This window comes from Falco biarmicus, chromosome 12 (assembly GCF_023638135.1).
Source record: "Falco biarmicus isolate bFalBia1 chromosome 12, bFalBia1.pri, whole genome shotgun sequence".
Lineage (NCBI taxonomy): Eukaryota > Metazoa > Chordata > Aves > Falconiformes > Falconidae > Falco > Falco biarmicus.
Window position 1 is genome coordinate 17,229,369 of NC_079299.1, and position 25,460 is coordinate 17,254,828.

Here is a 25,460-nt window from a genome sequence, read left to right on the forward strand (position 1 = left end):
TTAAACAGTTTAGCCCACTCCGTAAGTTTTCCCTCAATGTGGGGAAATCTCTATATGCTGTTAATAGTTTTTCTTACAAATTTTTTTCTGTTCAGTGCACTGCATTTCTCCTGTACATTTGGAGAGCAGGCAAATGGTAATATATAGGTGTATAAGAGAGAAGGGGAGGGAAAAGAATTAGAAGGAACGTTGAAGAGACAGCAAAAAGCTTAGACTGCTGCTTGCTTTAAAATACTAAGGTAAAGCTTTGACCAGAGACAGTTACAATTATTTTTGTCTTCTGTTAGCCATTCAGCAGGTGGTTTCTTCTTTTCTGTCCCCGCTCTGCCTTGTAGATTTCTGCAAGAGATGAACCCAACCCTGATTTGCCCCAGAAATCTCTTTCAATGTTATTTATTTGCAGTTTTGTCCAAGAAAGGTAAAATTCACTACAAAGAATCTGAAAGTGTCGTTAGGTCAGGAGCTTGTTCCAGCAGTGTTGGAGGAGTGTCTGAAAACAACAAACGAACCAAGAAATTGGGAGGAACTTCTCAACCTTTTGGAAAATTAGACTCCTGAGGCAGGAACTCAATATAGGTTTCCTGTTTGTTCTTTGTGACATCTTAACTTGTGCATTTTTTATATGTTGAAAACACTCCTCTTGCTCCTTCCCTCTCATCCTTCCTTATGCTTCTATAAAGATCCAGTCTATCAGTGAGCTGCTGTTTAATATTGCTAATGTGACCTTTGCCCATGTTTTTGCAAAAGTGCTCAAGAGAGAGAATCCCCGGCAGGAAAATGAGCAGGGGAAAAAAAACCCAAACCCCCTACAATGGTCAGGGATGGGCAAGAGAGAGTGTGACTTGTCAGGGTAGCAAAATAAAGACTGGGGAGAGATACATTTGCTCTCTCTGCAGGTATGTGTGGAAACAAATAGTGAATGCTGTGGGGAGCGAAAAGCTGCGTCAGCTGAAGGATGCAGCTTTATCTGCTATAAATTGTTGCTGGAGGTTGAAAGAGGGTTCCTGGCCATTGGTGCAGAGAGGTTCTGAAGCAGCCTTCCGGGACAAGATGTGGGAAGAACAATCTGACCCCTCTGATACTGGAGCTTCATCAGTTTACAAGGGAGGGAGGGGGCATCCCTGAAGGTCCCTGTAAGCAGGACTTAACCAAACCCAAAATAGTGCTGATCCATTCAGGCCTGCGGGCTGCCCTGCCCAGACCACCAGTGACTGGATTCGTACTGTTTTCACATGTGACATGAAACCCAGAGTGTCCAGCTAAAAATGTCTTGCAGGCCCACCTGCTGTCCTGCCTTCCTGTTTCCTTCTTCTGTTGAAGAACTTCTATTCACAGAGGCATTTTGTAATTATTTTGTTTCATTATTTTTTAAGTTAGAGGTGGAGTTTGAATCTTAGTAGGGCTTCCCTGGCACACAGCCCTGACCTTCGTTTTGTATATATATTTCTAACGAGTTGTCAAGTGGCTTGTGTGTAGCATGGAGTAAAATGATGGATGTAGCTCAGGAACTACAGGCTCAGGAGAGTTGCATTGAAATTCTCTTAAAAATAAGCACCATTGTGGCAGCCTAGCTCTATTGACAATAATGTCAAGTCAGGTTTAATAGCGCAGTTCCTTATTGAATGAATCCACCCTGTAGGAAACAGTATGACCTTCCTGTGTGTGTGCAAGACAAAAAAATCGATGTTAATCCCTTGGGAGGAAAAATATAAGATTAAGAGAACAGTTGAGTCAGTCTAATGAGAATCAGATGGCAAGAATGCTAATTTGGAAGGAGATACTGTATAAGGTGGTAGTTTCCATATATCACCAAAAGCCGTGTGTTCTCCTTAGATATGTATCTGCAAGATGTAATTGAATGGATTTGCACCTCTTCAGCTCCCTGACAGAACAACAGGGGATTTTCAAGCTAATCACATTTCAATGGGGAGATTTATGACCAGTGTAGTTACCCAAGCCTTTCCTCCATCAGCCAGGGCATAGACTGAAGGCAGTCGTTGGGTGCAGCATACACTGTGAGATGCTTAATCAGAAACAGGCTTAAGCATCTATGTCTTGTGGTTGCTCTCTTTAGTCATGCATTAGTTCACTAGCATTGTGAATATATGTTTGCCTAAATGGGTCCTCATAACTAGTATTTTTGGAAGTTGGGTGGGAGTGATTTTTCTTGTTGTGCTTCACTTAATAGCCATCAACTTTGTAAGAAATAAACAAAACAATGGGATTTAATACTTCCTCTTTGCTTCTGAGAGTCTGAGCTGGCAATTCCGTTTTAGGTGGTTTAAGTCATAAGTGAAAATTCATGTTGCTTAGTTCTCAGCCTTTAGCTTAGGTAGATGAGTTCATCACTCTCTCTACCTGTTGCCCAGAGAGAGGGACTTCTCCAGGGTTGGTGCAGAGCCCTTTTGTTAGGTTCCTGCTCTGCATTACCTTGTGGAAGAGTCTGCCTCTGTTCTTTCCCTGAAGATATAGGGAGACTGTGCAATTAAAATGGGTGCCATGTTTTTATAGATCACATACCTCTTTAAATTAGTTACATGAGGCGGTTGAGTATCTCCTAAGATGCATGGCCTAAGGCAGGAAATGAGGTGAAATGACACTTGAGTTGCTCCAGAGAAATTACTGCATTGGTGTGTTTATATTTAGCCCAGTTCTCTTATTGCTTGTGTTCACCTGTTCAGCATTCATTTTAATACAAAGTGTAGGCTCATAAAAACATCAGTTTTACAGCCTGGTAAGTGATGTAACTGTATCTGCTTTCCAAGATTGTCACCAGCATAAGAGACTGCAAATAAAAATCAACTGGAACTCAAATGGCAGCATCTCAGTAGTGCCAAGCTGTACAGTGGAGATTGTTTGTGCTTTTATTTGCCAGCATTGACTAAACAAAGATAAGAATGTAAACACTGTAGCAGAGCTTCCCAAACAGGATTACAGGGGTGATAGGAGCTAGCATTTAGCATTACAATAATAGATGCCAATGTGGGAGAGCCATCAACTGCCACGGCTTCTTTTACATCCTAAGAGCAGAGCAATAAAAGAAGAGGCAGATCTGGAGCTGTGTGGGGTTTGCTGCTTTATTCAGGAACATTAATCTTTTAGGGTTTGATTCATTAGGTTTGTAGTGTGTGAGCTTTGCTTTGATTCCCCCCAAATCCATATTGTGGTTAATGTGACTCTGAAGGAGGGCCTTACTTTGTGGGCCTTGGTAAGTTTTACAACAAACCAGGGAAGCTCAATATAAGCTCTGAATTGAGTGGGAAACAGGCCTCCAAGTCAGCCAGTTTTGAATGTCAACAGCCATGGTATGAGCAAGGCTAATTGGGATACACAGAAATTGCCATGTGCCTTCTTAATTGCATTTAGACAAGATGTACAGTATTTGAGTCAGCTCGGCAGTGTTCCAGCTGATGGAAGTGGTGATGATACCTGACACCAGTGATGATATATTAGTGTGCTTAGTATCTTAGCACACATACCATGAGGCACATTAGAATCATAGAAGAATTTAGGTGAGAAAGGAGCTTTCGTCTGGAGGTCATCTGGTTCACTTGCTGCTCACAGTGGGGCCAGCTTCAAATACACAGCCGGGTTGCTCAGGGCCCTGTCCAGCTGAGTTTTGAGTATTTCCAAGGATGGATATTCCACCACCTCCCTGGGCCCATGTTCTGATTTTGCACCACTCCTTGTGAAGAATTTTTTCTTAACAGCTAGTCAACCAGAATTTCCCTTGCTGTACCTTAATCTCTTACAGCTGAGTACATCTGAGAAAAGTTTGGTCCCATCTTTTTGCCAGTCCCCCATTAAGTAGCTGAAGATGGCAATCAGATACCTCCTTGGCCTGGAGAGGGAGAGGCTGGATAAATGCTCCTCTCTCAGACTCTTTACAGTATCATGGCCCTCCCAGCCGTCTCAGTGGCCCTCCACCTGCCCTTCTCCAGTTTGTCATCATCTCTCTGGTACTGGGGAACCCAAAAATGGCAACAGCACTTCTGATCGATGCCAAATAGAAGGAAATAATTACTTTCAGTCTGCTGTGCTGCGTTAGGTAATGTATTTTTACATTTACATTTACATACAGTATGCCATTAGCTTTCAGCACTGCACAGGTGCCCTGCTGACTCATGCTCCGTTGTTGTCCACCAGTATCCCCAAGTTCTTTTCTTCAGAGCTGCTTCTCCCAAGTCAGTGTCCAGCCCATGCAGTTGCATGATGTTATTCCACCCCAGGTGCAAGATGCCACTGTTCAGCAAATGCAGTTCCTCCTAAAGCTGCAGGGAAGCAGGGGCACTGAAAGGACAAGCAAGACCTGCATCGTTAAGGGCCAGAGGCGAATCGCACATAATGATCACTTACAGCAAATGAGACACACTCAGAAGTAAAAGATAAAGTTTGGTCAATGCTAAAATAAAATACAAAGCTGCCATCTCTGAGTTATGCTGAGGCTTTGGTATCAACACTGAATTTTTCAGTAACCCACAGTGCCCTTTGTACAGAAAGCCACACAGTATTCAGGCTTTTTTTCAACACTGTAGACAGTAAGGAATGTTATTGCCCAAGGCAACATGAATAAACGCAAGGAAATGTGAAAAAGTTAGGCCTGTTGGGAAATCACTAGTCATTGGAAAGCTGTTGGAGTAAGACACTTTTGGTAGGAGGCGCCCTGATGTGACCTCATGATTTTATGCTTTCAGTGTTTGTTTGTAAACAGCCAAGCTGCTGGAATGGTTCTGGCATCCCCTGTGGCCTACAGCAGGGAAGTAAATGTGTGTGTCTCTGTGTTCACACACGCATTTGTGTACCTCAGAGCTACAAGAAATGTAGTGTCAGCTGGTTTTAGCAGGCTCAGATTTGGTTAGGAAACCCTAGATGGAAGGAGCATCTCCTGTGTCCCCTGTGCAATCTCTTCTGATTGGGGCCTGGTGCTTTTGAAAGTGCACAGGTCCCCAGTGCCATTTGGTCAGTGGGTAGAGCAGAGTAAGAAACTAAAGAGCACTTCTTGCAGATCTAGCCGAGCTAAGGCAGGAGGAGTTTTAAGTTGTCGAAAGAGAGAAGCCTTGTTTGTAAGCAGTTAGTGATCCTGAAGGGAGTAGAGTGGAGTCTGAGTGAAGGCAATGCTGGATACCTGAAACAGAGAGTGTGGTGGGTTGACCTTGGCCACACTGTAGCCCCACTGCTACCAAAACCTTGCCATGCAAATTCAATACAGAGAGGCACTGGGAAACCACCACCCATGCTTTGGCTCTCGTGTCGCTACCAGGTGTGGTGTAGCAGGTCACTGACAGTTTCCCCTCGGATTATGGGGGCTTCATTCTGCTCCCGGTCCCTGTCTTCCAGCTCAGGGGCTGGGTACCCAGAAAACAACTGATCTTACTATTAAAGACTGAGGCAAAGGCACTAAGTACCTCAGCCTTTTCCTCACCCTTTGCCACTGTGTTTTCCCCCACATCCAATAAAGGATGGAGATTCTTCTTAGCCCTCCTTTTGTTGCTAATGGATTTACATAAACGTTTTTTATTGTCTTTTATGTCGGTAGCCAGGTTAAGTTCTAGTTGGCCCTTCCGATTTTCTCCCTGCATAACCTCACATCATCCTTGTAGTCCTCCTGAATTGCCTGCCCCTTCTTCCAAAGGTCTTGAATTCTCCTTTTTTTCCTGAGTTCCAGCCAAAGCTGTCTGTTCAGCCAGGCCAGTTTTCTTCCCTGCTGGCTCGTCTTTTAGCACATGGGGACGGTCCACTCCTGAGCCTTTAAGGTTTCCTTCTTGAAGAATGTCCAGCCTTTCCTGAACTCCTTTGCCCCTCCAGACTGCCTCCCAAGGGACTCTGTCAGCCACTCTTCTAGACAGGCTGAAGTCTGCCCTCTGGAAGTTCAAGACAGCGGTTCTGCTGACCTCCCTCCTTACTTCTCCAGGAATCAAAACCTCTATCAGTTCATGATCGCTGTGCCCAAGACGGCCTCCAGCCATCACATCACCCACAAGCCCTTCTCTGTTCACAAACAGCAGGTCCAGCAGGGCACCTTCCCTAGCTGACTCTCTCACCAGCTGTGTCAGGGAGTTCTCTTCCACACACTCCAGGAACCTCCTAGACTGTTTCCTCTCCACTGTGTTGTATTTCCAGCAGGCATCTGGTAAGTTGAAGTCTCCCATGAGAACAAGGGCTAGCAACTGTGAGACCTCTCCCAGCTGCTTATAGGGTATTTTGTCTGCCTTTTCATCCTGGTTGGGTGGTCTGTAACAGACTCCTGCCGTGGTACCTGCCTTGTTGGTCATTCTCCTGGTTCTTACCCATAAACACTCAACCCTGTCATCCCTATCATTAAGCTCCGGACAATCAAAATACTTCCTAACATACAGGGCCACTCCCACCGCCTCTAGTTCCTCGTGAAGTGAAATTTAGCACTTGTTCAGCACATCTACACATAACATACCAACCTGGCCAAACGTAATCGGTAGTGAAAGCTGAGCTATGAATTGCATTTAAAAGAAATTGTCAAGGAGCTCTGAGATTGTGATTATTTTTTTAAACAAGGAGAAAAGTTAGCTTCATCTTTATGTAAATACTCCCCTGGGCAGTGTTTCCCAAAGCAGCTAATGGTGAACAGGTTTGGCACTTAATACGGGATTGTGTGGTTTTTAATAAGAGCGCAGTATTATTCCCTCGCATCTAAACAATCTATAGAATTTCTGAACTTCTAGTTAGATTAATTTTTGTGCCAGATTGGCAGGCTGTGGTATTTTCTCTTTGAGGCTGTCACTTGCAGCTCAACAGCACAGAAGTGACTAATACAGACAAACGAAGCTAGGTCAAATTAAACAAATGCCACAGCAGAGCGTTTGTGAAGTCCCGTATGATCCCTTACTGCATTGCGAGGCTTGAAGGTTGATGTTGTAGGGGAGTTTATGGACTTGTTAACATACAGCCAGACCCTACAGCATTTAATTCTTTTCTGAACTGAAATTATGTACATGAGGATAGTTCAGGACAGGCTTCTGCAGTACAAGCACATATCAGTTTTCCTTCTGACTTCAGTAGGAATAAGAGATTCTGCACATATTTCATGCACATTGAGAGCAAAATTGCCTGCAGTATCTTCAGCACCAGGTTCATGGACCATTTGGTATCCTTTTTGCCTGAAAAGTGTCTTGCCTTGAGGAGCAAAAAAAGTAAATAAATGTGGAGAGAGACTGATAAAACCCACAAGCCCTGGACATTTCCAGGCTTCAGGAGCAGAAACCCTCACTTCAGGATTCCTTGCTGTTCTTCCTAGAATACCACAAATAGGTCAAACAAGCAACCTTGAAATCTCAGAACTGCTTTTCACTAATGATAAATGATTGTGTATTTGAGATAAGTGTTAATTTCACATTTCTGCAGCTTTAAATTATTTTTCTTTGAATGTCACCAGTGGTTAGAAGACTTTCTGAACTCATAGACTTAGCGTTCTCTGAGAAGTTCTCTATTATATACTATTTGTTGGCTGATATAGCAAATCAGACAGACTGGAAGTATATACCATTTTAAACTAATCTCTTACTCTGAATAGTGAATGAACAATCATCAAAAGAAATGGTTTGGAAGTAACCCATTGTTTGAAGTTAGCTTTCCTAAACAAGCAAATATAAAATAGCAGCATCACAAAGTAAAAATGGTGTATATGTGAGATCCTTGAGCCAAAAGGCAGAAAAAAAACCCAAACATTTTTTTATTAATTTATGTTTAGCTTGGTCAGCTGTAGTGAGTGATTTTACCAATGTAGCTAGTCTCTGGAATCAGAATGCTCACATAATGTAATGTCAATGCAGGCAGCTATGACAAGTCATGATATACACATGTAGCACAAATCCTTTCAAATCAAATTCATATAACTGAAATTCTGTAAACAGATTAAATCTTGATAGTCTTGCACTACTCAATTTCACTCTCACAAGCTAGCATCAAATAGGGACAGAAGAGCAGCCTTGTTGGAAGTGCATCCCTGCTATTTTTGCATACTTTGAACTAGACAACTTGCAAACTTTTTCTATCTCGGTGATCATACAGCGTGTCACAGTTTGAGAAGAACCAGAGGGACTGCTTCTCTGTATCTCCTGTTAGAAGAGAGCTCCCTTTAGACGAGACTTCCCTTGCTCAGATACCACAGAGCCGATGGTGAAAGGTGAAACCTTTCAAATTAAAAGGAATTGCCATGGCTTTTTGGTATCTATGGCAGCATATCCCAGCGCTTGGGGCAAGGAAGCAAGACCTGTACTGTGTCTTTAACACTACTTAGGCTTGAGATGTTAGATAAGATTTGTTGTTCTCAAGGAAGGAGGTTAGGGAAGCAGCTGTGTAGGTGTGGATGCCACCTACTTCCCCAGGTGGCTAGCACTGCTACGTAGAGCTTTGACAAGCCAAAGTAACCATTCCTGAACATTGCTGTCCCTCACTGACTGCACGCAACACAAGAACCTGGTGCTTCCACAGCTCCTCCGGGAGGTTGGGAAATCAGTACTTCAAGAGGTAAGCCAGGGAAGAGGTAAAAGTAACTATCCCAGACAAAGCCACTGTGCTTCCAGTAATCCCCTTCCAAAGGAGAATAGGCAAAGGTGGCCTTGAAAGCAACTGGTGTCCTGCAATACTGTGCATCCTAAGTGTTGCTGCTAGTGCTTTTACACCACAAGTAACCAACTAACAGTAGTTGTGGTCAGCAGCCCTGGCCTCACAGCGAAGGATAGGGGATGGCCAGGGTTAACAAGGACAAAGTAGTTAATAAGCAACAAGTCTTAACACCTTAAAGAAGGTGAGGGAGGGCCATGGGAGTATTTTTTAATGTATGCCTGTGCAAAAACTTGAGGGCGGTTTGAACACCCAGCCAGCATACAGGCTTAAGAGCAAACAAGCAGGTGGGCGGTGCATAGCAGGTATAAAGGTAATTTAAAAATAAAAGAGAGATTTTTAAAAAATGGAACGAAACTCCACAGCAGGTACAATCTGAATGTGACCTGCTGTGGCTTCCTTCCCATGCATTGCAATACACTGCATGTGGGGCTGTTCATCAGCAACAGAGCATGGTTTTGTATTCAGCATTATCCCTTTATCCTCCCTACCCACCAGCACCCCTAAATCAATATGTGCATCGTATTTGGCACAAACATCTTACGCAAGTTCTGTCTGGAGTTATTTTGCCTTGCAAGTGATCTCGTGAATGAGTCTGCCCAATAAAAAACAAACCCTCAAGTCTACCTTTGCAGAGTATTTTTCAGCCTGAACAAAGTTAGTGCCTAAGCAAGAGTGAAGAAAAAGTAAAAAGCCTATTTTCAGCCTTTTACTAAATTCAGCAGTGTCACATAGATTTCTCCTTAAGAAACTCCTGCAGCTGTCCTTCAGAGTTAGCCAGCAGCAAAGGCTGGAAGCAGAACAGGGACTGGGGGAGGGATTTTGTTCTCATAGTGGGCCAGATCCTCTAAAACAGTAAAGCCAAGTGGATAAAAGTAAGACATGTTAACTGAAGCGAGCTGAATTGTTCCTTCATCAGTGCCTGGGGCGCACTCAGTTTATACTGCATTTAATTCTGTCATTTTGGGCCCCAGTCCTGCATCGATGAGGGTGACTTTTTCCACCCATGCCTTAGTCCATCAAAAAACCCAGACCACAACATCATGAAAACCAACCTAGCTACTCTGAATTTTTGTTTAAACAAACTCTAAACAAAGATGGTGTTATCTCGAAGCTCCAGTTTAAAAAATAATGAAAATCCAGTATTGCACATTATAAGCTTTAGATCCTAGTTAAGCTATACCCTAAAAACCACAAAATGGAGATGATGATGTTGAAAATCCTCAACCAGCCTCGCCCCATTAAAGCTACTGAAGTCTTGCCAACATGTCCTCGCTGGAGCTGTAGCTGAGGATTTAAGACATCCCTGTTTGTTTAAAATTGTCTCCAGACTACCTGAAACTAGAGGCCCAGGATCCCTGCAGAGCCATCAGGCATTGTTTTTATTTGTTTTCATCTGTGCATGAATTTCTTTGAAAACACCTAGCAGAGCAATATGAAGGGATTGTTTTTAATCTTTAGAGATGATACCATGCTGTTATGCATCAAGGACACTCAAAAACAAAACATCAGATAAACTGTACCAGGAGATTTATTTTTTTGACCTCCGGGCTTTTCTGAAAATACAATGCATTCTGCATGGAGCTCGCAGTGGATGAAACATCTATCGGTTCAATTTGTCATCCCAGAAGCATTAACACCACCATGTTCTGACAATTTACATGTGTGCGTGTGTGAAAACGCAGCTGGATTCTGCCCGTGCTCAGCGCCCTGAGGAAGGGCGGTCATTATCACTAAAGGGGTGGCTGGGACCTGGCCTTGAGCCAAGACCTTGCTTAATGCAATCAGAAGATTTTGGTGATAGCAGAGTGTATTTTACATCCCCTTCTCTGGGAGAGGGTAGCCGAAGTCAGAGTTTTATGCCCTGCTGCTGCCTGAGTTTAAAACTAGTCTGTGCGTTTTTTGTGTTACACTGGACAGCACAGTGGACAAAAGAGAGCCTTCTGCCATCCAGGTTTTGAATCATATTAACAACTATTTATGTAGCTGTGAATATATAATCTCTCTTGTTTGAGATCTCTTCAGCAGTATCCTTCCCTGCCTGAATGAACGAGGTTATAAAACACGGTAATTATAAATCTCATTGACTGCCTTGCATTCAAGGGCGTGTTCCCCCCGAGCATTGCTGTGAAGCGTGTTACCCAGGAGACTGTCCTGTACAATTCAAAACAGAATTATTCTGACCCAGTGAGCTTGTTGGAGGGGAGAACGTTTGGGATGCCAACCTGCTGCCACAGCACAGTAAATGCATTTTTCTCATTTCACAGCAGGGCAATGCCGCAGTACAACAAGGCCAATACATTCAAGTATTCTTTTGAGGCATGACTTACATCTCACTGACAAATGCTGGCTCCGTAAAGATGCAGAAAGGGAGCCTCGGACAGCAGTCACAAACCAGAGATCCTGCTGGCTGTCCACACAGTTTCAGCAGTTTTCTCCGAAGGTTTGCTTGTCTTAGACCTTTCCAGGCAAACCCATAAATAACTCAGAGAATATAACACAGTATCAATAAAACCCTTTCTTAAAACCTTCAGGTCAGGCTGCACTCGTAAGACAGGCTAAAAAGTGTTTAATAAGTGACAGCTGGCTGTTCTGCCTTGCACTACTAACTATAGCATGCTTCAATACCATCCTTTCCCCATCGATCTGATGCTAGTCAGGACCTGTACCGGCCTTTCCTCAGTCCTGAGAGGTTTGTTGTCGGCATCAATCATAATGCCCTACAGTCAGGAAACTACACAAAGCCCTGTCAGTTCCCCATTCTTGCAAAAGGGCTGTAAAACCTGAGCAGTTTTATGCTCTGGGGAAAAAAAAAAAGGGGGGGGGGGGGGGGGAAGGCGCTTCCTAGAACAGTAGCAAACAAAAAACATGGCTGTTGCCATCCATTTTCTCAATTACTCTCAGTGCACAAAAGGAACACAGTGCTATGTGGTAGCCTAGGCAGTCGCATCCTCTTTGTGCTCGAGTAGGAGAGGGAGATGAGGTGCAGAGCAGTCACTCCCAGCAGGTGTGCAAACCAATTGAGTTTAATTAGAAACATCCTGCTGAAAATGTAAATGTTTTACAAGTACATCATTTCCATCAGGGGCTGCTGCTGGAGCCTGTTTTGTTCAGGCTTTGACACAACAACAGCTGAAGGTGCCTCTCTCCCTTGCTTGCTGTCTCCAGAGTTCCCCCGACACATGAGCACTGCACTCATGCCATACTGCTACGTGGTGAGTCTTTTCCACATTGCTGCATCCCTGGGCATCTCACAGATGCAGGCTGGTTCATTTAACGTACCCATGCCTGTTCCTCCTAGCACAAAGTCAGCCTCATTAAAGGGCTTTGCTAGATTCGAGAATGGATGCAATACTAGGGGTTGTACTGCTCTGTAAATGTCCTCTTTCACCCCACATGGATTAAAAAGACTTCATAATGTTTGTGATTTAATTATTATTTTTTTTGCTTAGATATGCGGGCAGCGCTAAAGTGTAGCTTATGTGTATGTTTCTGTGTGATTGCAGGAGTTACCCAGTTCATTATATTTTGGCAGTTGAGTCTTTTCACTGATTTGCTGCAAATCATGAGAGACTGATTTTACCCTCTTTCCTGATGATCCAGTATTTTTCTTCTGGCAGTTCTCAAGAAAATTCATTTTTCCCTCCTGCAAATACAGTATCCATCATTAGACTAGTGCTGAACTATGTAACCAGCAAAATAACTGGTCTGTAGTACAGGCAGCCCTGGTGCCATCTAAACAAGAGATACTCTACAGGAGTTTTTGGGCAATGCAAACCTGGTCCAGGTTACTTAGTCATTAGATGTCATCCCCTTACCTGTTGTCTGTGGAGAGGTTGCAACTATTTTTTCCATTTTCATCAATTAAGTGACACGCTGATGAGCCCATGCCTGCAAAGGAGGTGTGCAAATGCTTTAGGAAATCATGTGTATGATTTCTATAGATGGCAGGCTGTCTAAAGTCAATCCTTTCATAAAAAGACAATTAGATACTCCTTGCTGCACATGGTTTTTAGACAGCGCTGTACTGCTTTAACATTGTTCAGAGCTCATGCAGAACCATGTACCTGCCAAACTGACAGCTCCTATGGTGCTTCTGCAGGAGCAAGGACTTCTGTGAACGGTGAAGTGCAGCTAGATAGTTCTGCTGCTGAGCCAATTCTCTACAAATTCCTTTTGCTTGTATTTATGTCAGACTATCGGCACCTTCTCTCAGTGTACTTACATTGCTTCTAAAACTAAAATGCAAATATTAGAGTATAAAGCTAAATACTTTAATTACATGCCAACAAAAATAGTTACTGACTGCGATATCTTGGCTAAATATTTTGACCTCAAGTATCCATCTGTCACATCACCTTGGAGTTACAGAACAGTTACAGAAACGCAACCAGATCCAGACAAAATATGCTTGGTGCTTGGATGAGTAACAGGTTTTTTTCATGCTTTTTCATGCTTGACTTCCAGAAAGATGACTGCTATGGAAGTGTCTGGTGTGGTTATTATATGACAGTTAGCAGTGATTTCTCTGCTGACAGATGTCCACATCAAAAAGCACTGATTGTCTCTTTTGTTTGCAATTTTAGAGATACCATAATCAAGCAGCTTAGACCATCTCCAAGAGAGATTGCCTTTTGCACCAGAAGTGCAGCCTCATTGCCTAGGTTCATGCTGGGGAAAGTCAGATTGTGAAATCTTACAGCAGATGATTTATGTGGAAGTTTAAGTCCTTTCTCACCATACAAAATTAAAAATTGCAGTTACTTCTGTGGGTAGATCTCTTTCCAGGATAGATGATCAAGCTGTATTTCAGCATTTTGTTTACTAATGAACTGTTTCAACAATGAAGCAACATACAGTATGCACACATCACATCGGTGGCATTTCTCATCTGGGACTGCTAAGAAGCAAGCGAAGGGAAAGGAAGAATTTGTAAAGAAGGGAAGAACAATTTCACATGAACACATTCTGGTGAATGAAGTTCACAAAATTCTCTTACTGCACATCTATAGCACAGAACATGTCTCAAAGCTTCTTAAAATGTCACAGACAAATAGTGTTACTCAGATAATTCATGGGGAAAATAGCTGTTTTACATTAGTGCTGAAAAGAATGCAGTGCAAGCCATGACCTAAATGAGTATTTCTGCCTGTAATCCAGAAGCCTGTCCTCTAGCCTTTCCCTCCTGCAGCCCACTGAAGTTAAAAGAAGTCCTTGCATGAGGGTTTTTGCCTGAGGTAGGATTGCAGAATGATGTGCTGTGCCTGGCAGTGTGATTTCGAAACATTTGCTAACAGGCAAAGGTCTGTGGGAGCAGACATGAGACTGGCAGGTGGGATTTAATAGCTGAGATTTTGTGCAGCTGCCAAAAAATCACAACCCAGATGCTGGAGCTGAACACATACTGCCTGATAGGAATGATGTTCTGGGGGAAAGAGGAAGCTGGCAAGTGTCTGTCAGAGAGAAGAATTTGATTCTGAGTCCAACACTGCTTTACCTTGTCCTTTTCATGGGGTCAGACAAGTCACAGCACTGTCTATGCATCAGTAACTGGCAGGGCATGGAGATGTACTGCATTTTTTCATTATGCTGCACCCAAAAAGCACCTTACCAAGGCAGACTCCTCTTTGCCTCTTCAGAAGCTTATTTAAATCCCTTGCCTACCATCTGCTTTTCGTTCTCTCTCGCTCTCGCTCTTTTCTCTGCATGAGCTATCTTCTCTGAGCTCCCCATTCGCCTCACACATTCATTCTGCTAGGTACGTTTTTATTGCTGCTCCTCAGAGACCATATTCTTCCTAAGACATTGATCTTCCTTACATTTTTCTCCATCCCTGCTCTGCTGGAGGTCAGTTCCCTCTCTGAAAAGCACCAGCAAAGAGAGAGAGCAAGCATGCATACATTGAAACAAAGAAAAGCACAGCAGCAGACCAGCTATCTTCTACCCTTCTGCAACCACCCTGATCAGTAGGAAACTAGGACTAGCACTGTACCGCGGCACTAAGGGCATCCACAGACCAACTTGGTGGCTAACATGCTCCCACACCCTAGTATGAAAGATCTGGGCAAAGCCAGCAGCCTGCAAACCAGGCCAAGTACTTCACCCTTTCTGCCCAAAGGAGGAATTTCCTAAAAATACATGTCCTGACATACCACTGAGCCACGTGGCACAGTGAGTGCAATCCTATTTTCAGCCTGCTGTGCAGGGTGACATAGCTAGTTACACCTCCTCCCAAAAATGGCACATCAGCAGCGCAACACTTGCTGGTGGACCATCAGCATGGCCTCCTGTGGCCGATGCTCTCCACTGGAGTTCGCCGTCAAGTGATTGCACGCTCCTTGTGTGTGCGTAAGGCTGCGGTTGCAGGAAGCATCCCCGGTCATGCTGAGTGTAATCAGGACAGCTGGTCTCTGCCCGTTAGTACAGCAGTGGTCCTCTGCAAGTCCCAGATAGGTGGGTTATGGGCTCGGGAGGAGAAAGAGATCGAAACTAATCCTAATCTGACCCTTAGAGAAGCTCTCCCTGTGGGTATTACGCCTGTCTGGCACATACCTTTTGCAGCTGTGCCAAGCAGAACAACAGTAAAGCAACATTTGGCTTTTGGAGATGACTGGTAGCCTCCTTCCAAACCATGGCTGATTGGCAGATTCTGTTTTCCCAACTCTGAAGTTTATTGCAGAATCCCAGGAATGTTCCTGTGCTTCAGATAGCCCAAAATAACTGCTCTAAGCTCTCCTTGGGGAAAAGCAATCCTTAGAGCAGCCTCTTAGCTCAATTTTTTTGTGTTGAAGCAGCTGAGCTTGAGGGAGAGAACTTGTCTTTGCCTCTAGTCACTGGCTCCCACAGGAGAAATGAGCATTTTGGATGCTCACATTAATAAGTTTGTGTGTCAGTTCACTCACTGTCCAAGGAATTGCGAACACTTTGTTCTCCTTGTTTCTGTTTGCTGCAGAAGCTCCGCTCCCCCACTGCCAACCTCCCAGCAAATCCACTAGTTAGCTGGCAGCTTCCCCAGGTAGCCCAGCCATCGGCGCTAATCCCTGGCTGTGCAGCAGGATCACAGCTCCTGAGCACCAGTTCGGAGCTGACAGAGTTGTTTTGCAGGATTGTTGCCTGCTCTCTTCCTCTGCAGTTGCCAGGCTTCCTTCCTCCATCCAGGAGACAGTGGAGCCATCACAAAGGAGGTGGTAAGTGGTTCTCTGGCACTGAAGCCATCACTTCCACTATGAGTGGCCATTTCCTCTCCTGGGGGAACGGCGCATTTCCCTCATCAGCGAGGGACCAGGACCTGCTGGGATGTCCAAGGTCCTTGGAAGGAGCAAGTCTGACCCACTGCACAGTGCAGAGATTCCAGTCCATTAGCAGGAGAGCTGGTGCTCTGCTTCTCGAAGGTGGATTATCCCAGTTTCCAGGGAACCCATAGCTCCTGTTTATCTGTGCCAATCACTTGCATTCCTCTGTTGTGGTAAGTTATTCTTCATGTCCCTGAGGCGCTCATTACCACATTATTCAGGCTGTGTTTACCAAACTTTAGAAACCAAAATAAATTCCTGAAAGACAAAACTGCCCATCTCTTCTCTGATCTCTCTAAAGCGTGTGTTACACCTTACAAGAGAACTTGATGCATTTATTATTAAACCACTCAGGTTCTTGGGGTGTTTCAGTCCTCTCTGGAGAATAAAACTTGCATCCAGGTCTAAAGACATTGTCCTTGGCCTGATCTCTCCCTGCAGCAGATGCCTCCCCACTGAGCTCCAACCTGATCTTCGTTACTAACTTTGGCTGTGGTTTCTCATCCACAGCCCTCGAGATAACCACTGCAGCTCTAGTAATCAGTATTGTCCTCATGCTGTGCTTTGCTCTGAGATCAAATTAAAACATAGAAACTGTAGCAGTCAAGTTGGCCTACAGCTGAACTCATAAATGGTTATTTCAGAAAGTGCTCAGGGAACTGCCAGAAGGGAGAAGGGCTGGAATGGCTATCCCCTTTATACTTCAACCTTCAAACACTGTTTTTCAAAAACAAGGAAACCAGTTATAATTAGTTTAAATTCTGTGCTATTTAGGCTGCCTGTTATCGCACCAAAGACAGGGCAGGGTGATAGACTATAGTAATACAGTATATAAAATAGAGTGTAGCGCAATAACAGAATGTGTCGCCTCCTGGTACCTAAGACACAGCTGCACAAACAGCAGGGTGGGAACTATCAAGACTTGCAGGTTTTCAGCAAGCTGTCCCGATACACTGAGCTGGCCACAGTCAAGAGAAGGAAGCAGAAGTCCCTTCTTGCCAAACAAATGGGAAGCATGAAGACATCATAGCTCTCCAGTGTCACTGGAGCTTCCATTTACACTAATGTTATGTGCAGTATTTATCAAAAGTCTTTAATTATTTATCTGCTCAATGAGTTTCTTCATTCATTCTCTTTTGAGCACGTAACAGAAAATGCTGTCTGTAATTCAGCAAAATCTCTTTGTGCGTGTGGGTTCATCATTCATGAGAGATTTTATGTTAAGAGATGATAGGAAACATGCTTCTTGCGGGATCAGAGGCACCGGTGCAGAAGCCAGAGGCACTGGCTGGACCACAGCAGTGCATTCCTGCCCAGCTCGCTCTGTTTCCCAGCAGCGCAGCTGGCCTAGCACTCGGCTGCAATATTGCACTCAGGCTGCGGCTGTAGTTGTGCAGAGGTTGTCATTGATAATATGCTATCCCAGAGACTGCCAGTAGTGGAAAACTAAGCAAATTAAGATGTTTTAAATATCTCAGCTCTCCTTTCAGAAGACATCTGCTTTAATCTATGTTGGCATGCTCTGTGCTTCTGTCAGCCGGGTCTTTGCTGCACTACACCCTTCCTCAGAGACTTACTAAATGCAGCACTTGCTCTGGTGATTAGTTCTGTGGGACTGAGTTTCATAGAGACCCTCGACAGAGCTGAAGCTGTTATCTAGGAGAACCTGTTCATGATTCATGCGTTCAGATTTACTCTGTACAGAGAGGGAAAGATAACATGCATGGGAAATGTGCACATCAGCCCCTCCTCCGTCAAAGTAGTTCATTAAAAATTGGGGAAAGATGCAGCATTGGCACTGGAGGAAACCTAAGCGGACAGAAATCCCCTGTTCATCAGCCACAGCACAGTGTGGGCACTCAGATTAATTGAGTGTCCGCATCTTAAGCCTAGACATTGCCCATCTGTATGCAGCAACATCTTGCTCTGTGCAATGAATGTAGGCACCTGCTTACTATCAAAATAGAGGCAGAGTGCTGTTTCCCCCCTGGGGGAGAAGGAGGTGTTTAACTGTTACCCCAGCTTAAAAATATTTGCTAGAAGTTAGCATGCACTCCCTGGGCACAAGAGGGGCAAGGTCTCAACCCTTCTAAATCTGAGAACACTTAAACCCAAGAATTCTGCCTCCCAGAGCTGCTGTCTTGACCCTGTCTCTTTTCTCTCAAGTGTTTCTGAGTAGTGGCAGATTATTTAACGTGAAATACCAATGAAGTACAGCAATGGCTTTCTAGTCAAGGGCTTTAGCTACTAAGTTACCTGGCTGCTGCTCTTCAGCATCCTGCGTGTATGTTGCATGCCTTTTCTCTCGTTGCTGATGCTGATCGGTCTTGATTCTGCATGTATTTTGAAATACTTTGATATATCTAGGCTGAATCTTACTAATTTCAACAAGGCTTTCTGCCAGAGAAGCAGGTACAGTGCATAACAGAATTGGGACCTTAAATTACAATTTTTTTATTCTAAATTGCTATTTATTATTAGTTCGGGACCTTCTCTTAGTGCATGTTTTTACAGATGACACCATGAGCTTGAGTCATAGTTGAAACTACTGTGCACCCTACTGCAACATTACTATGACAACTGCTAAGATCAGGGCTGGGAGAAATCTGCCTTCCCTGGAAAAGAGAGTGTGAAACAAATACTGCATTTAGATAGTCTCAAACATGCGGTTGAGGCATCCTGTTAGGTTTCCTTGCTTGCTGCTTCATCTCCGTGTAGGTCTCAGCACAGGAAGAACTGTCTAGAGAATATTCAGCATGCAGCAAACAATTCTGCTTTGAACGAAGCTTAAGTGACGACAATCCAACAAGGCAGAAAAACTCTTCATTCTCCCCAGGCTTGTATGAGCCTCCCTATGAAGAGATCAGAGCCTCCTGGTTTGAAATGCTGCCTTAGGGTTTGCTTTTTATGTCAATAAATGTTTTATCACATTTAAGCTTCAAACACGGTACAAACATCCCTGCTAACATTTGATGAACTCAAATAGAGATGGCAAACCTGGGGAGAGGGCAGCGTGCAGCATGGCACAGTGCTCCTCTTCTGCAGGGGGGGCTTGCCTCATGGGGGGCCTGGGTGGGATGGTGCATTTACAGTTACACGCTGCCTTGAAAAACACATTGGCAAGCTAGGGAAGGGGATGTTCCTCTCCGGGTTTTCACCGCTTTGGATCTTTTCTTTCTTTTGCTTTTCCTTCTCTCCCTGCCAAAGCTACCTGGGTACGGTTGATAAAGCATATCCGTGTGCCCAGGTCTGTGGTGGGCTTAAGACATCTCTGTCTTCACGCTCAGCTAGCCTATCGCTCCTGATACCTCCTTGCAGTCTCTTTTCTTCCCTTACCTCACACTCATCTGTAGCACACGAAGACACTTCAGTGAAGTTTAAGCAGCAATCAGCTGCTGGGCTGCCTTCCTTCGGTGCCTGCAGTACTGGAGCTGATATCTCCGGGTTGAACCTACTGAGTTGAAACCCACAGGTAGCGCACAAGTGCTACAAATCATGATGCAAATTCGGGTTTTTGCTTTTCCCAGCACTTGCCAGTTCCCCCCTCCTCCGGTGCTGTTCCTTCGTTTTTCCTTTCCACATGCTGCATTCTGCAGTGGCCCTGCCTGCCTGCCTTATCCTCTTCTCTCCTTCCCCTCCTCTGCTTTATCAAATGCAGCACTTCAGCGTCACTGACTGACAGGGAATGCAGCAGCTTCAGCGGAGGAGATGCAGAGGGGGAAGGAAAAGAAGAAAAATCTGCTTTTGACAAAAGAGGCAGCAGAAACACTGAAAGATGAGCTTTCCTCCAGAAGTGGATCCCAGTCACCCTTTGTTAGGGCGGCAAATTAAGATACGGTCTCTTAATTCAGTGTGTTTGGTGAGCAGACCCTGCCTGCCCCATGAATTCCCAGTGTATTTTCAGGGAACAAAGCTCAGACGTATAGCTCAGGTTTGCTACAACCTGGACTGAATCAGCAAAATGGATGATTAGCTACCCCACACACTGCCAGCCGCGGTGTGGCTAAGTGACAGCACAACAAAAACTCACTTCACTTGCTCACAGCTAAAAAAAAAATATTCCTGCCTCCTCAGAAATGCAAAGGTCAGGAATGTAAGGGAAAGAATCACAGATCATTGGCTACTTACATGTCTATCCTTATTCTAGGAGACCTAGGATTTCCAGAGTTAATCTGCCATTTTCCAAAAGGACTCTGATATTTCATGGTTTATGCAACAGATTTTGCTTACAACTTATTCCGATTGCTAGATAATTACAGAAGTGTATGTTGCCCTGCAGCAGTGCGGATTTTTCTGTTACATGAGACTGTTATCACTAAGTGCCAAATGCATCTTGAAAGGCTTTTTGTAGGGTTCTGCTGAATAAGCACACTTTGGAACGAGCACTTTTCTGCAGTATGCCCTGATCTTGCCAGCTGCTGATTACCCGCCTACTAACTGCTAGTGACATATCTGTATTACAGATTGGAGCAGACAGTAAGGATACCCCAGCTACCTTGAAATTAATTAAATAATGCACTAGCAGAAGCCCAACAGCAAAGTCTGCAAAGTCCAATTTATTCTGGAAACTTCCTAGGGTAATAATGGGCAAAAATGCTCTGCTCAGTTAGGAAAAGCATCAGAGGCAACCTCACTTTGGAATTTGAGTCTCATGGAAAGATAGAGAGAACTTGCATTTAAAGTAATTATTAAAATCGATTTGTAAAGGATAAAGTCTAGTCCACCTATACAGATTCTCCAATGAGATGACCACGCAAACAAAATGAAAAGCAATCTTCCAGGAATGAAATAAAACATATTTCTAGAAAACTCTTTCCCATGCAAGCCCCGAAGGAAAGAACAAGTAGATCTGTGCCACCTTAGTGTAAGGAGACGAGGATGCCAAGACTCAGGATAACTCCCTGCAGCTTATCAGGTGTTTGAACTAAACATTTGCAAAGGAAGTTTTGACTTTCACTGCTAAAAATAAACTCCAGCTTGTACGTAAGGCCTATTTTGTAGTCTTCCGTAAGGCCTTTTCTGCACTATTTTCTGCAAATTTTATGATCTAACAACCTTTAAGGAGGTTTTGTCAAACTAAGGAAATAAAGGCACGGATCAGAAATTTCACAACCTTCTGAAGTGGAACTTCACATGGAGATTATGCTCACTTTCTTTATTAGTGGAAATTGAAGACAAGTAACTTTTTTGCTCATCTAACTTAAAATGAAGTGTGGCTTTCCTATTGTAAAACAAAAATAGCCTCACTCAAGTATCAATTACTAAATATCACATCACTGAAGGCAAGGAAGTCAAACCCAGTGTTACTATAGAAGTGGTTTAGGTTTTGTTTGTTTTGTATGTGGTCAAAAATAACTTTGAAAAAGCTTCCCGTGTGCACCCCCTGTTCCCTGAAGTTAAAAACAATAAACTGAGCCGTCTAGCTGCCAGCATAAGGCACCCTAAATCAGCAAACTAAATTTGCTGTCTCCCCTCTGCCTTCATGCAGCACTAGACCGTACCAGCTCTGCTGTGCTGCAACCCTTCACCTCCAATGAATTTCTTCCAGTGCTTTCAGCACCAGCTTTTACAGTCTGGCTTGTCGTCTGGCTTCACTACTCAGCCTCTGTTTACAAGATCTGAAGTATGTCTTCAGACCTAAAGAAGAAAATAAAATTAATCTGCAGAAGTTACCCTCAGACCTCCTTGAGTGAGTGAGCAAGCATCCAAGCTCTGTACAGCTGTATTAACGCAAGCAGCACATGAACTGCCTGCGCGTGGCTAGCGCAGCCCGGGGGTGAGCCCCTAGCCACATGCTGCCCACAGGAGCTCGAAAGCAAAATGATTCCCACACACCTTTTGGGTTGGGTTGGGGTTTTTTTTACTATTTATAGTATGCTTCCGTTTGAAAAGAAGCCTGTCCTCATCGCTCCGCGGGGCCTGACTCAGTACCAGCAATACTGAGAGAGAGGACCGTACTTGGAGGTACTCACCATCTTTGGGAGGAAAATAACTGGGCAAAGCCAGAAGTGCCAGTGGTAGCCAGGAGGTGGCAGAGGAGCCAGGCTACCGTGTGCCCCGCTTCCTGCCTTAGTTTGGCAAAAACACAAACACAAACCAAGGAAAGACAACAAAACCCAGCCCCACCCTCCATCTTCAGGAATAAGAGGATGAAACCCTTAATCACATTCCTGCTTGTATTTATACTAATTGCTCATCTTCCTGAGATCTGACTTTATGAAATTATGCATGCACACTAAGCAGATGAGTTTCCATAGAAACTCAGGAACTGAACTTTCATTAGAAAATTAAAAAAAAAAAATATCTTCCAGATAAAAATGCAAATTGCCTGTCAGTGGGTGGCTTTCTGAATTTATATATAATTTTTTTCTTTTGCACTGTAGGCAGATTCCAGCTGGACCTACATAGCAACAACATGCAGGCATTGTTTATAGCAAGCCAGACTCCATAGGGAAATAAGAAATTCAGTAGCAAGGAGAAGCTCTCAAGTGCAAATACCTCAGGGAAACAAAAAACTGAAGTGCTCAGTGCTGCGTTTTCATGAGGCGTGGGGATTGTGCAGCCTCCAGCTCTCAGAAAATGCTTGTGGTTTGCAAGGAGCAGCGTGGGGAAGAGGCAAGAGAGGAAACCCAAAGCAAGAAACTCTCCTTTGCACAGAATTAATGATGTTCAACCTGTCCTTTAAACATCCAGCAGCATATTTCTGCTGGTTCAGTTAAGCCTTATGGGAAAGTCTGGCGCTATCTGTTGCAGCTCGCTCTGGGCAAAGGAGTAGGTCTCTGTGCTGGGGTTTGGGAACATTGGCAGGACCTGGGTTGCAAAGCCGGTTGGCCAGACCCCAGCCTCTGTTCGGGCTCAGGCTTGAAGCCCAACACCTTTGCCCACACCACATGGAAATCCAGGCACATGGGCAGGAATGGGACATGGGGCTGCTCCTGATGAGAGCAAGGGGAAAGCAGGACAGCGGGCATGCCTGGGAAGGGCCATGGACCTGGGCAGCCTTTGGCGCTGTCACGCAGGGAGAGAGCGAGGAGACAGGAAATCTTTACCTCCTTTAGCAAGTATTTCTCCCCAGAAAGATATAGCAGTTTTTCACCCATGCAGTATACTGCAGCATCAACAGGAGGCTTTCCCCTGGATCTGGAGAACCTGAGGTCACCCTTTCTGAGGGTTCTTAGTTTTTCAGCGTAACTGCCGTGCCTGAAAGCACTGAATACCAATGAGAAAATGTTCATGTGTGCTGCACTTACCGGTGGGCATCAGCTTCACCACCTCCCTCAGGTGAACACAGCCCCTGGGGTGTGTGTACAGCCTCCTCCCGGTGCTGCACAACAAGCTGCAGGGACCTCAAGCACAGGCGAAATAAATGCAGTGGCTGCACGCTGGGGAGCGGTGGGGGGAAGCCGCGCAGCCTCTGGTCCTTGACCAGCAAGGGTGCTGGGGCAGACAAGGGAGCTGTGCTGCACAAGCAGTTTACGATGAGGTGGATTTCACTGCAGCATTGTTGAGAGGCGCGAGATGTCATCTGGGGAGGGAATTCCCCTCCTCGCTGGAGAGGGATGACAGGCAGCAGCTGCACGGGCTTGCTGGCCCCTACGCCTCTGGGGCCAGCAGCCCTCTGGGAGCGTGGAGAGGCTTGATGCTGCTTGGTGTCAGGGTGAGGACAGCGATGGGTCCCCGGCCACCAGAGAGCACAATTGGCTCTGCTCGGTCAGCACAACAGGAAGAGTTTTTAGGAACAGTGGTTTTGTGGTTGAGGACAAACTGGAGCTGAGATAGCTCCTGTCAGTTCTTGGCTCGGCAGCAGATTTGGTACGGCCGCACTACTTGCCCTTTCTATGCCTCATTATCCCTGTCAAGCAGGTGATTCAAATTATAATTGCTCAAATACTTTCCAGTCTATCATTACGCGCTTGCAGTTGTCTCCAGGCAGCTACCTGCAGAGGAACCAGCCTCTCCCATCAGAGTACCTCTGCGCCCCCCGTGCCTGCTTGCAAGGGGACAGGAGGATTAGGCACCTTGCCTTGCCATTTTCTGACAGATAGAGAAACCTACAGAAAAAACAGCCCCACTGCATCTCTAAATCATCACATTTAATACTGAGTTGATTATTCAGGTCAAGGTTATGGGCAAGAAAGAAGCAGTGAAAGTTTTCACAGTACCACTGGTAATTGATTAAATGGGTGTGCCTTAATTTTTCTCTCAGGCAGAGTAATGTGTTTCTGTAGGTATCGGTGCTATCACTGGCCATGGGGTCTTAGTCACGTTGATGCACCCTGCATGTAACGGCACTTTTGGAAAAGCAAACAAAACAAGACAAAGGAAAATCTTCACTACCTCCAAAAGCATCACCGTTCTTTCATGAGAAATTTACTTGGGTTCTAGTTGCAAGAGACTGCAGGTATCTTACATCTTTTCATATCAACTAAAGGCAATTACACAAAATAAAGATGAAGTAAAGGTGAAGGTAATGCTTTTCTTTACATATATGTGCATCCACTTACTATGTAGTTCCAGGAAAAGCATGAAGTCAGGCTGTCGTCTCACTTTGCAACATTCCCGTGGGTAAGTGCAGGCAGAGGCCACGCAGAGCTTGGCAGATGACATGAAAGTGTTGGCTGCTTCTTCCACAGGCCACACCTGGATGAAACTGGTGGGAGGCTTGTCCTGGTGTGTGCACCTTCAGGAGGAAGCGGAGAAATGGCACTAAAGCGTTGTGGCCTGCAAAGCCCACGTGACCGTCTGGGCTCGGTGTGGTTGAGTGCTGTGTAATTAAAAGGGAGCCTGGCTCTTCAGATGCTTTGTGGGTTCAGATACATCCATGCAAGCCCTGTAGGAAAACATGTTCTTCCTACCACTTCTTTCATCCTCCCCCTCCTGTTCCTTCCAGATGGTTACACCCACTTGTGTCTTTTCTTACCCTAAGGACAGCTTTTTAAACAAGGTTTCTCCATCCTTCTCTTCCCCCACACTGCTTTAGGGTCTACATTGGAGTGCAGAACAGAGGGCCCCATGCTGTTACATACAGCCTGCCCCTGGAAGGCTGGAAAGGGGCTGCGTCCCTCTAGCCCCATTTGTTAAGAACAAAGATCTTTCTGTATGGTCAGGCTGTAGGAGCTGAAAGACCTTTCCTCAGCTTCAGCTGGATGTTCCAGATGAGCAGGAGTTAGTTTAGATACTGGGTATAATTGAACCTGTGTATCTTTTCCTGGTGATTAGAAGCCAGTGTAACCTACTCAAGGAGACAGGGATGCTTCAAGGGCCTTTAGCCTTTCCTCTATATGGCACCAGTATATGCTCTCCCAGTAACACACAGCAGGAGCACTTGCAAAGCTAAATCAGTCTCTGCTTAAAAAAAGTTATTTTCACAATTGATTTGTGAATGACACATCACAATCAAAAAAGCGGAGCTTAACAGCTGATTGCTTCTCTACTCCACAAACAGGTGAAGATCCTCCCCATAGGACTCCTGTACCTGCACTCATACGTCTGCCCAGCTTGCTGGAAGCTCGCAGGGCTCCATTTCTTCTTCTGTTCTGTGCTGTTGTTAACTGCTCATCACTTGTCTGT

General features: G+C 44.8%; 1 protein-coding gene and 1 long non-coding RNA gene across 6 annotated transcripts in view; one reads left to right on the top strand and one right to left on the bottom strand.

The window, feature by feature from the left end:
• TTC7A (tetratricopeptide repeat domain 7A) overlaps window positions 1–25,460 on the top strand; it is a 172,435-nt gene that overhangs the window by 141,782 nt on the left and 5,193 nt on the right. The window lies entirely within an intron of this gene.
• LOC130157385 (uncharacterized) lies at window positions 4,038–25,460 on the bottom strand. Its single transcript, XR_008824842.1, has 3 exons — window positions 24,395–25,460; window positions 12,417–12,489; window positions 4,038–4,290 (listed from the first exon to the last, which is right to left on the bottom strand). It is a non-coding gene; the product is annotated as an uncharacterized LOC130157385 (long non-coding RNA).